General features: G+C 44.0%; 1 protein-coding gene across 1 annotated transcript in view; it reads left to right on the top strand.

Moving 5' to 3' along the window:
• LOC132103988 (potassium channel subfamily K member 9-like) overlaps positions 1 to 12,888 on the top strand; it is a 68,195-nt gene that overhangs the window by 45,351 nt on the left and 9,956 nt on the right. The window lies entirely within an intron of this gene.

The following is a 12,888-nucleotide window of genomic DNA, read 5'->3' as shown; positions in this document are numbered from 1 at the left end:
TTGGTTGTTTTCATGTAGCCTTGGCAACTAACCTGAATAATATGCAGATGAAATTAAACTTGTCAACTCATCTCAACATGCCTTTTGCAATCATATAATCCTCCATGGGCAATGCTTGAGCAAGACTGTCATTATGTTTGACACCTATAAGACAGTAGTACACTTTCGTGTAGTCTGCCGTAAAATGTGTCTTATACTTTTTTTGTTTTGTGGCACTCTCCCTCTGCAATGGTGCTCCTGTTTCTAGATAGACATAACTGATTAATTTTGTTCAGGACAAGAGATAAAAGCCCGCCCACACTGACAATTGATTGGTTGATTTGCAGAAACAGGCCAATCAGGATGCTCTCTGTCTTACGTGCGCTTCGCACACACGCACATTAGCACACACACGCAAGGTCTCTCGCTCCCTCTCCCTCTCTGCCGTGCGTGCGCTACACGGTTTGAAATACAGTATCTGTTTCGCATGCGCGCTTTTGCTCGCTCGGTCTAGATTCCGGGAGATTTTACCTAATTGGCGGGTCTCAGGGAGCCGCTTTCAATATGCGGGAGACTCCCGGAACTTCCGGGAGACTTGGGATGTCTGCGTAACCGCTAATGCGTTCATCTTCTTGGGAAATTAATGTTTTGTAAATATTGATTAAAAAACTATTGCGAAAGGACAGCGTTTCCATTAACCGATTGTTGCGACTAAAACAATGAGTTTCTGGGAATGTCTACCTCATTTATGTTTCGAGGTTTCTTTTGATATTGGCATGGCTTTTCTTTGAGGTTTCGAATCCATTATTCATATAGGCTAAAAAAATATATTTTTTTATTTTATGTATTTAACAAAGAACTCGTATTCTGTCCAAAAGTAGGCTACTTTTGTGTCCATTAGTTTTCCCTCTTTTAAACCGTATATAGGCCTATACTTGAGCAGAAAAGTGTTCCCATTTAAACCCTGTTACGAACTTTAAAGAGTCTAGGGAATGTACCGTAACATTTACATATTAACGTACTGCTGGGTATGAAATGAGGTGGAAGAACATGACAGACAAAACTTTGAAAGAGAAAAAATACTGGACTTTTATTCACAAAAAGCCAAAGCCACTAGATCCAGTAAAATAACAATAATAATGTGCGCTATGTACAAGGTGAAAATGTAAACAAACAAACAATAAAATGGGAAAAGAACGAAAGCGGCGCCAAAGGAAAGAACAAAATATAAGAAAACAATCCTTAATCTAAACCTAATCTAACCAAAGCAAAATGTAGAAAATAAACCGAAATCTTCAGTGCAGTTTTTTTTATAACAAATCTGTCCATTTTAGTCTGATTAATGATTAGTGATTACGGAAAGCAGTAAATGATTACATACTCGCACGGCACTGTATAGTGGGGGATGGGACGTTTTCAGAAACGCTGTGATTGGTGGATAGGATATGGAACATGCATGCGACTGGTTATGTCACTGTCACTGACAACAACATAACCAATCACAGTGTGGCAGACGCTTCATAGCGCCAACTGCAATGTTTAATTTTAAATAAATGTAGCCTACTGGCAGTCTGGCACTGGCACACGTGGGTGCTCATTTTCCGTGGGTGCTCGAGCCCCGGAGCACCCACGGTATCGGCGCCTATGGTTGTAGTTTTTGTTCAAATGACAACACTGAGCACCTGAGCCTTGTCAGTGCCTGGATGGGAGACCTCCTGGGAAAACTAGGTTGCGGCTGGAAGAGGTTTTAGTGCTCACCCTGTGGTATGAGTGGGTCTTAACGCCCCACTATACTGACAAAGAGCAGCGTCTTTCGGATGAGACATTAAACAGAGGTCCTGACTCTCTGCCAGGCCCTCTCATACAGAAGTCCGTTAGCGAAGGGAACATGTGATGGTCACTTCACGGAAGTGATTTTTGTTTGTGATCATGTGATCTTTTGTTAGGAGATCTTACAATGCATTTTAAAGCAAAGTTGGGGTTGATTTCGAATTTTGATACAAACTTAAGTAGAATAGGGTAATGAAATATGTCTTTATTTTAATGTTAGACAAAATATTTTTCATCCAATGATAGAAATATGATTTAAGGCACTAGTGTAAGCAAGTTTAGTTTGAAAATGTTTATTAGTAAATAAGACAATTGTTACAGATAACCAGGACAGGAGGCTGAAAGAATAGTAAATACAGTTTATTGAGGCACAAGCAGAGGAGCAAGTAGTGTAGGGTGAGGTAATGGTGCTGGAGGTAGTAATGACGGGATCCGTAGGTGAGGAGTTCTAGACGCTGGAGGTAGTGGACACACACGATGGAGACAGCTGGAGAGAGGTAAGGAGAGAGATCATTAGTCCTTAGAGTAAGCATGCAGGTTAGACCTTGTTGCAAATGAGACCGAACACTGACTGGGTGCGTGTGTGTGGTATTGCAAATTTATTTTAAGAGATATCACTGGTAAGGTCATTTTGGTTCTGCAATAAACATGTATGTTTCATTACTCACTAGAAGGCATAGATTTGTCACAGCCTCTGTTTTTTATTCCTTGAGGCAGGCAGGCATCATTTTGACGAAGCCGATAATAATTTTTCGTCAGCTCTGCCTAGAACACATCATGCTGATACAATAAACTCATTATTCCATCACTGCAGCAACAAAGCCATTCATATTGCAGGTGGATGAGGAGCAGGTGGGAGTGATTAGTACTCAGGTGAGGGAGTACGCTATGATTGGTTGGTGATGGAACCTGGCGTGTCTGTTACAGTGCCCCCCTCCCCACGGCCCGCTCCTGAGGGCCGAGAACCCCAACGACCTGGTGGACGTCCTCTTCCTCGTGGAGCTGGTCTTTCGGGGTGATTGAAGTGGAAGGTGTCTAGTAGGTTCGGATCCAGGATGTCGTTGCTTGGGACCCATGAGCGTTCCTCTGGGCCATATCCTTCCCAGTCCACTAGGTACTCAAGTTGTCCACCACGCCGCCAAGAGTCCAGGATGTCATGAACCTCGTAGGCAGCTCCGTCATCAAGGAGGAGAGGAAGGGGGGCTTCGGCTACGCCAGGCTCTGTGGAGGGAGAAACAGAAGGATGGTAAGGTTTGAGGAGTGAGACATGGAAAGTGGGGTGAATCCGGTACTCAGGTGGCATTTGAAAGTGACCGGATTGATCTGCTCGGTGATGGTGAACAGGCCAATGAATCTTGGACTTAGCTTGCGGCATGGTAGGCGCAGGCGGATGTCACGGTTTGACAGCCAGACCTTCTGTCCAGGTTGGTATTCCGGGGCATCTGAGCGGCAAAGGTCGGATGTAAACCTGCGCCTACGTAAGGCCTGTTGCAGTTGGTGATGGGCCGCGTCCCAGACCCTCTCACTCTCTCAGAACCAGTAGTTGATGGATGGGACGTCTGGGGGTTCACCTGACCATGGGAAGAGCGGTGGTTGTTAGCCGAGCACGCACTGGAATGGAGTGAGTCCGGTGGTAGGTTGTCGTAGGGAGTTCTGTGCGTACTCGGCCCACCCTAGGAACTGGTTCCAAGAGTCCTGGTGGCCATGGCAGAAGGTATGCAGGAAGCGGCCGATCTCCTGAATCTTCCTCTTTGTCTGCCCATTAGACTGGGGATGGTAATCAGAGGACAGGCTGATGGCCACACCTAGGAGTAAGTGGAAAGCTTTCCAGACCCGGGAGATGAACTGGGGGCCTCTGTCGGAGACGATGTCTTTGGGAATACCAAAGTATCTGAAGACGTGGTTAAACATTAACTCAGCCATTTCCATGGCCGTGGGTAGACCTTTCAAAGGGAGAAGACGACATGATTTAGAGAACCGGTCAACTATAACGAGGATACAAGTGTTGTTATCAGAGGGAGGCAGATCCGTGATGAAGTCCACCCCTAGGTGTGACCACGGGTGGTTCGGGACGGGCAGAGGGTGGAGCTTGCCTGATGGTAGGTGGCGTGGACTCTTGGAGATGGCGCAGTCTTTACATCCATGCACGTACCCTCTGATGTCCAATGCCATATTGGGCCACCAGAAGCGTTCCCTCAGCAGCGAGAGGGTTTCATTGACCCCCGGGTGACCAGTGCCACGAGTAGTATGTGCAGAGTGGATGAGTGGAGTGCGCCGTGTCCTGGGGATGTATTGCCGTCCTGGTGGGCAACCCGGCGGAGTGTTGGTGTAGGGATTGGAGGAGGGTAGGGTCTCGGGTGACCAGGTGATTGGACTGACGATTACCTTTGCCAGGAAGTATAGTTTCAGGTTCTTCCAGGCTTTCCTCAGGAGCATGACACCGGGACAGGGCGTCAGCCTTGATGTTTTTGACCCCTGGGCGGTACGAGATGGAGAGGTTGAAGCGGGTGAAGAATAGCGCCCAGTGGGCCTGTCTTGGATTAAGCCTTTTGGCCATGTGTAGATACTCGAGGTTCTTATGGTCCGTGAGAACTAGGAAAGGGTGTTTGGTCGATGAAGCTAGAATAAGACTGGATAACAGGGTTATTTTGTGTCCAAATAGAATCGGCCCACTGAAGCGCTTTACCTTAGAGTTGAGATATCAGAAAGGCCATTTTTGATCGTTCAGTGGGGTACAAGTGCGGTTGCATCTTGTCTGATCAGGTAGTGTAGGGTGAGGTAATGGTGCTGGAGGTAGTTGACAAACACACACACAAGCACACGATGGAGACTTGGAGACGCTGGAGAGAGGTAAGTAGAGAGATCGTTAGTCCTTAGAGTAAGCATGCAGGTTAGACCTTGATGCAAACAAGACCGGACGCTGACTGGGTGCGTGTGTGTGGTATTTATGTGAACTGGTGATTGCAGGTGGATGAGGAGCAGGTGGGAGTGATTAGTACTCAGGTGAGGGAGTGCGCTGTGATTGGTTGGTGATGGAACCTGGCGTGTCTGTTACAACAATTAGACAATAATTGAATGAAATAATAATAAGAAGAAATATTTATTTACAACAACTGATGCTGTAAGCTCGCCCAACATTGTCAAGGTAACATTTGATCAGTCACACCCTTTAAAGAACACACTTCAAAGGCTCTGCCCTTCAAAGGGAGGATGGCGTAGGGATGCTCACTTCGGTTTGGAATTTGCCCTATGTTGTTTCGGTGTCTTGTAGACTATAGTTACCATGGTGAATTTTTGTAAGAGCTCTCTATCATCTTTAACTCACACACACCTGTGACTGCAACCGGCCTGTGCTCTGCTGAATGAATGGCTTTGTTGCTGCAGTGATGGAATAATGAGATTATTGTATCAGAATAAGCATGATGTGTTCTAGGCAGAGCTGACGAAAAATGATTATCGGCTTCGTCAAAATGATGCCTGCCTCAAGGAATAAAAAAACAGAGGCTGTGACAAATCTATGCCTTCTAGTGAGTAATGAAACATACATGTTTATTGCAGAACCAAAATGAGCTTACCAGTGATACCTCATAAAATAAATTTACATTGTTTGCTTTCCCCCTAATATAGTTAGCTATAGTTTTTGTTAGTAACTAGTATCGTTGTAAACTACATCATGGTTAGGCCTTAACTTCCCTTCTTCACCGCAACATGAAGTGTTAAATGATGATTGGTTAACCTGTGCATTTGCTCGGTCTGAATAACAGCAGTGACTCAGCTGTTGTCGTGATGTGATCGTGAATGTTATTGCATCAATTAATCAAATCTGCCAATAATGACTCATTTAAAGTAATTACTGCACAGGTTCTAAAAGTGTCAAAGCTCAATATTAATTAGTACTTGCAGTGTGTAAAATAGAAGGACGAATGACCGAGACGATTCACAGATGCTCCGCAGAAATGTGTGACAAACAGTTATGAAGGTATTTTTTGTGCTCTGCGTCCATTGAAGGAGTGTTTAAAACTTAGAAACACCTAAAAACATGCAAAGCGCATGCTGTGGTGTTAGTGTTCATAAATTTGTCCCTCGCTAGTTTGGTAGTAAAATGCAAATGACTCCTGGCTGTTTTTAAAATGGTTTATTTTGAATCTGAATCATTTTCACAGTTTCCCATGCATTTCTCCCATTAGCTCAGGCTGTGTAGTGAGAAAGACCACATGCACAAGCATTATGACTAAGCTCATCAACAGCCAGGACAGGAACAAAAAAACAACTGTGTAAAAGATCAACCCACTGTCACAAATAGCGATAAAAATGCTTTGAAATTCTCACGGTATCGAAGCTCTGCAAGGCTCTGCATTGACAGTAAATAAACCACCTACATGCATCAGCTCTAATCTCCTCACATCCCACTCAAGAGTTCTTGCTAAAGCAAGTGTTCATCCTCGGAATGAGGAGGAGGAATGCCACCAAGGTGAATAGGGAATCACGCGAATTGAATACTATGTGTTTGTCATTTGCTGAATCAATATCACCGTATACAATTCAGTATCTTTACGCTGTAAACACAGAGTTTATGTACTGACATCAGGGCTTGCGTAGACTTGAGTAACCTGACTTCTGACTTGGCAAATGGTCTGGTTCATGCAAGTCATTCAGAAGAGTGTTCAACATGCTAACAGGTCAGCATTTATCTTATGCAAAGGTCTCTCGGTAATGCAGTTTCAGTCATCTTTGCTGTTTTTGGCTATTGACAGTGATCAAGTGGGAGGAGAGAGTGTCCGCAATACTTAGATGAAGCAGGTGAGTCACGAAAGCTTGCATATCTCCATTGCCAGCTTGTGTTGTCATGAACAGTGATCTCGAACTATCTTACAGTTTACACTACTAATCAAAAATGTTTTTGAAATTAGTCTCTTACACATTTACACAGGCTATATTTATCATTGATAACAAGAAAGGTTTTTGAACAGCAAGTCAGCATATTAGAATGATTTCTAAAGGATCATGTGACACTTACCTGGAGTAATGATGCTGAAAATTCAGCATTGAATCACAGGAAGAAATAACATTTTACAACATATTCAAATAGAAAACAGTTATTTAAAATTGTAACAAAATTTCTGTTTTTACTGTATTTTTTAATGGTATAGTGTATGTTTGTGTGGAGCATGATTTGATCACCATTTGATAGGCCTGTCACAATAACAACTTTTTGTTGTGCAATATATTGCCCCAGAAATGAATGTGATTAACAATGTTATTGTCGTTTTAAGACCATTTTATGCCTCTGAATATATGATCATAATATAACAGCATAATAATGCAAGAACTTTCAAATGACAACAAACTTTTAATTCTTAAGAATATTTAGATCATGGAAATTAAGTCAAAATATTAGATACCTTAAAAAACTGTAATAGTAAATATTTTTTTTTTTTAACAAAAAGTGCAAAGTAACAATGAGAAACAAGAAAAGAAACAAAAATCATAAATACTGTAAGCTGTGTGGAAATTTTTCCACCTACAGATTTTTCCTGGACCTTCTTTTCCCTGAATTTTATCCACATCAACTCTGGGGACCCACCGGTGGGTCCAATATTGCATATGCCTAATTCTCAAAAAATCAAAATAACAGCTCAAGTGGTTAAGAGTGCACTGTATTGCTGAAAAACATAATCCCTACTTATGAGTCAAATGTCCCTATGGACAAAGACACAATTTAAGTCATATTACCCACTTGTCAACACAGACCCAACTTGTTGCAGAACTAGTCGATGTGTGTTGAATCAGAATCAAGAAAGAGCTTTAAAGCCACAAGGATTTATTCTTTTTTTTTTTTTTGGTAGTGAAGCTTCCGGTATACACACAAATACAACTTTTAATATAGTATGTGTAATAAAGACCAGGGGCGTAGATTACACGGGGGACGTGTCCCCCCAACTTTTAATATCATGGAAATTCGTCCCCCGCACTTTTTCGGTCAAGTTCTCATAGAGGTTTTCAAGAGCTGGTGTGAATAAATATAGATTTAAACTCAAAGAGACGGGATAGTCTGCATAAGATTTGATATTTTATTCGGACCCAATACAGCGAGATGGACATCACAGAGCGCAAACACTCCTGCAGTGTGCGTTTCATTCATACTCGAAGCCCGAGGGCGCTCTCGCGCAGAAAGTCATTTCAAGAAATTCCTAATATGGGCAAAAGCGTCCAGCTATCGCTGTATGAAAACAGTTTTTACACAGAAAAAAAGCCCAAAAACGTTTGCAAACACGAAGACATTAAACATATGATTCCAACAATATATGGTTTTTCAAGTAATCTCCAGCAGGTGATAAAGTATGAACAATGCAGTACCAATTGACACAGCATTTATTACAGAATAGAAACTATTCTGCCTTATTATGTGATAAAAATTTTTTATTTGTTATTGTCCAGAAGTTATAGATTTCTAAGCCATTTAAAAGCTAGAAATTTTAGAAAAAATAAAGTTGCATATAGTATCCACTACCAGTCAACAGTTTTTGAACAGTAAGCTTGCTAATATTTTTTAAATAAGTCTCTTCTGTTCACCAAGCCTGTATTTATTTGATCTAAAGTAAAGCAAAACAGAAAAATTGTGAAATATTTTTACTAACCTATTTAAATTAACTGTTTAATATTTGAGATTTCAAAGCTAAATTTTTAGTATCATTACTCCAGTCACACAATCCTTCAGAAGTAATTCTGATATTCTGATTTGCTTCTCAAAAAAAAAAACACATAATGATAATGTTGAAACCATTTTTTTTCAATTTTTCAATTTTTTTTAAATAGAAATCTCTTGAAAAATTATTACTTTATCATCACTTTTGATAAATTCAAAGTGAAGTGAAGTGTTTTAAATATTGATAATCAGAAAATTAGCATATTAGAATGATTTCTGAAGGATGTGACACTGAAGACTGGAGTAAAAATGCTGAAAATACAACTTTGATCACACGAATAAATTACATTTTAAAATATATTCAAATAGGGAAAAAAGTTATTTTAAATATAAAAATATTTCACAATATTACTGTTTTTGCTGTACTTTGGATCAAATAAATGCAGGCTTGGTGAGCAGAAGAGACTTCTTTAAAAACAAAATATCTTACATTTCAAAAACTGTTGATTGGTAGGCTATATAGATTACAGAAATGTTTTATATATATATATATATATATATATATATAATTTCTGTCCCCCTCACTTCTGAAAAGATGGCTACGTGGCATGGCATCTCAAAATGCAGAGTGCACTGCAGGAGGAAGCCGTTACATTTGTCCGCCTCGCCCGAATAGCAAGCAGGTAAGGCCATGGGACTTCCAGAGGCAAAGGGGGAAGTGCTCGGTGAAGGCTGGAAGATTGATAGGAGAGGATCGGAAGTGGGGCGAGTTGACATAGTGAAGGATCTGTATCTTGTCTAGGTCAGATCTTCTGTCACGCTCAGAGGGAAGAAAGAGAGAGATGTAAATGAACTTAGAGAAGTATTTAATAATAAAGGATAAACTCAAAACAGAAAGGTTTCATTCAGAACATAAATCACATCATAAGAAATAATGCAAAAGCAAACATAAAACAGGAACAAACTTAACTTGTAGACAGACAGAACGGCGGGAAGACTGGTAGATAATACTGTGGTAGAAGAGAGTAGTTTGAGTCCAGTGTCTAACGAGTAGATCTGACAGTGTTCTGATGAAAGTGCTGTGTATATATGGAGGTGCGTTGATGAGGAGCGGCAGGTGCAGGTGATCAGAAGGCGGGTGATTGGGAACGAGTGGGCGTGGTGATGGAACCTGATGGTCTGGATGTGTTGCTGACAGTACCCCCTCCTCCACGGGCAGCTCCCGATGCCCGGGAACGACGGCGAGGGCGGCCGCGAGGTCTGGGAGCAGGACGATCCGGATGTTGTTGATGATAGTCCGAGAGTAGAGATGGATCGAGAATGTCATTGCGAGGAACCCAGGACCGTTCCTCGGGGCCGTAGCCCTCCCAGTCCACGAGGTACTCAAGCAAGCCCCCTCGCCGCCGAGAGTCCAGGATCTCCCGGACAGAGTAGACCGAAGGGTCCTCCTGGACCTCCGGAGGAGGAGGCACCTCGGCACCGCCAGGTTCTGTGGAGGGAGTAAGAGGAGGATTAGTGGCAGGTTTGAGTAGGGAAACATGGAATATAGGGTGAATACGGTAGTGTGCAGGGAGCTGGAGCTGGTAGGTGACGGGGTTGATTTGCCTCTGGATGGGAAACGGTCCGATGAAACGGGGGCTGAGTTTCCTACAGGGCAGTCGGAGGCGGATGTCCTTCGTGGAGAGCCACACTAGCTCTCCAGGTTGGAAGGTGGGAGCTGGACGACGTCGGACATCCGCAAAGGTCTTATGTCTCCGAACTGCTTGCTGTAGGTGAACATGGGCCGAGTCCCAGACCCTCTCACTTTCCCGGAACCAGTGGTCGACGGCTGGGATGTTGGAGGGCTCCTCAGACCAGGGAAATAGAGAGGGTTGATAGCCTAGTACACACTGAAAGGGAGTAAGTCCAGTAGTGGATTGTTTCAGAGAGTTTTGGGCATATTCGGCCCAGGGAAGGTAACGGCTCCAGTCATGCTGGTCGGAAGAGCAATAGGCCCGGAGGAACCGTCCGAGTTCTTGTATCTTCCGCTCAGTCTGGCCGTTCGTTTGAGGGTGGTAGCCCGAAGATAGACTGATGGATACCTGAAGTTTTTTGAAGAATGCATGCCATACCCGGGAGATGAACTGTGGTCCCCGGTCCGACACAATGTCTTCAGGTAGGCCGAAATAGCGAAAGACAGACTGGAAGAGAGTTTCTGCGGTTTCCATAGCCGTGGGCAATCCCTTGAGGGGAACAAATCTACACGACTTGGAGAACCGGTCTACGATGACTAGAATGCAGGTGAAATTGTTGGATGATGGTAGATCGGTGACAAAATCAATGCCAATGTGGGACCAGGGACGGGCAGGTATGGGTAGTGGCCTGAGTTTTCCTTGTGGTAACTGTCGTGGAGTGTTGGTCATGGCACAGACCGAGCAGGCACGGACAGGTTGGGTAACCTCACGGGCCATCCTGGGCCACCAGTACCGGGAACGAAGAAGTGAGAGGGTCCGCTTGCTGCCTGGATGTCCAGAGCCCGGAGAGGAGTGGATGGAGTCCAGAAGGGAGGAGCGCATGGAGGAAGGGACGTACTGTTTCCCTTCTGGACCTCCCGGCGGAACTGGCTCTCGGGATATGGCTTCCTGGAGTTGTTGGTCCAAGTTCCACACGATGGGGTTGAGGAAGAGCTCTGGAGGAAGGATAGGGTCGGAGATTGGCTGCGGGTCTGGCTGGTAGATACGGGATAAGGCGTCCGCCTTCAGGTTCTTGTGGCCTGGACGGTAGGTGATGGTGAAACAGAACCTGGAGAAGAACAGGGCCCACCGAGCCTGGCGAGGATTCAGCCGCTTGGCCTCTCGGATGTATTCTAGGTTTCGGTGGTCGGTGATGACGCTGACAGGGTGTGTAGATCCACGCAGTTCATCTAGGGCAGCTGGGACCAACGGCGGGGGGTATGGAAATTTGACCGTCTGGGAATTCAGGACACGGTAGTCAATACAAGGTCGCAGACCTCCGTCCTTCTTTCCCACGAAGAAGAAACTGGAGGCGGCTGGTGAGGTAGATGGCACGATGAAACCTTGGCGGAGAGCCTCCTTAAAATGTACTCCTCCATGGCCTTCTGCTCCGGGATGGACAGAGGGTAGATCTTACCCTCGGGAAGTTTCGCTCCAGGCAGCAAGTCAATGGCGCAGTCCCATGGCCTATGAGGTGGTAATCTGGTAGCAGCCTGCTTGCTAAAGACGTCCTGGAACGCCCTGTAGTCCTCCGGTATGGAGATGCACTTGGTGGATTCAGGACTCTCGACGAGGGTTGACTGAAGAGAGAGTTTTGGGACGGGTAGGTGTCGAAGGCAGGATTCGTGGCATTTAGAACTCCACTCGAGGATGTCACATCTCTCCCAATCCATGGAAGGTGAGTGCTTAATCAGCCAGGGACGTCCCAGGACGATGTCCACTGTAGCACCCTCCAACACCAGAAATGAGATGTCCTCCACGTGGAAGTTGCAGATTTGAAGTTGGCAGTCAGGCGAACGTTGCTTCACTTGGCCGGATCCCAAGGGCTCTCCTCTGATGGTGTTGATCCGATATTGAGGATGTTGAGGTAAAGCTGGTAGGTTGAGGGTTCTCAGTGTGTTGAGGGAGATGAAGTTCCCCGAGGCACCCGAGTCGATGAGAGCTTGGGCTGTGAAAGCAGAGTCTTTAATCCGCAGAATGACCGGCCATGGGACATGGGACTTCCAGAGGCAAAGGGGGAAGTGCTCGGTGAAGGCTGGAAGATTGATAGGAGAGGATCGGAAGTGGGGCGAGTTGACATAGTGAAGGATCTGTATCTTGTCTAGGTCAGATCTTCTGTCACGCTCAGAGGGAAGAAAGAGAGAGATGTAAATGAACTTAGAGAAGTTTTTAATAATAAAGGATAAACTCAAAACAGAAAGGTTTCATTCAGAACATAAATCACATCATAAGAAATAATGCAAAAGCAAACATAAAACAGGAACAAACTTAACTTGTAGACAGACAGAACGGTGGGAAGACTGGTAGATAATACTGTGGTAGAAGAGAGTAGTTTGAGTCCAGTGTCTAACGAGTAGATCTGACAGTGTTCTGATGAAAGTGCTGTGTATATATGGAGGTGCGTTGATGAGGAGCGGCAGGTGCAGGTGATCAGAAGGCGGGTGATTGGGAACGAGTGGGCGTGGTGATGGAACCTGACGGTCTGGATGTGTTGCTGACACGTCCCTTATAAAGATTATATATTATATGAATAAAACATTCATGTAAAAATTTTATAGTGTGTGTTTTTGGATCCAGTAAGTCTTTTTTTACTTATTTATAATTTTTTTTATGATTTTTAAAAAGTCTCTTATGGCCACCAAAGATGCATTTATTTGATCAAAAATACAGAAAAACAGTAATATAGTGAAATATAAAAATTTACAAGGCTTGAAATTTTGA

Source organism: Carassius carassius, chromosome 25 (genome assembly GCF_963082965.1).
Source record: "Carassius carassius chromosome 25, fCarCar2.1, whole genome shotgun sequence".
In the NCBI taxonomy this organism is placed as follows: Eukaryota; Metazoa; Chordata; class Actinopteri; order Cypriniformes; family Cyprinidae; genus Carassius; species Carassius carassius.
The sequence above is the reverse complement of the archived record's forward strand: the minus strand, read 5'-3'. Positions and strand labels throughout refer to the sequence as shown.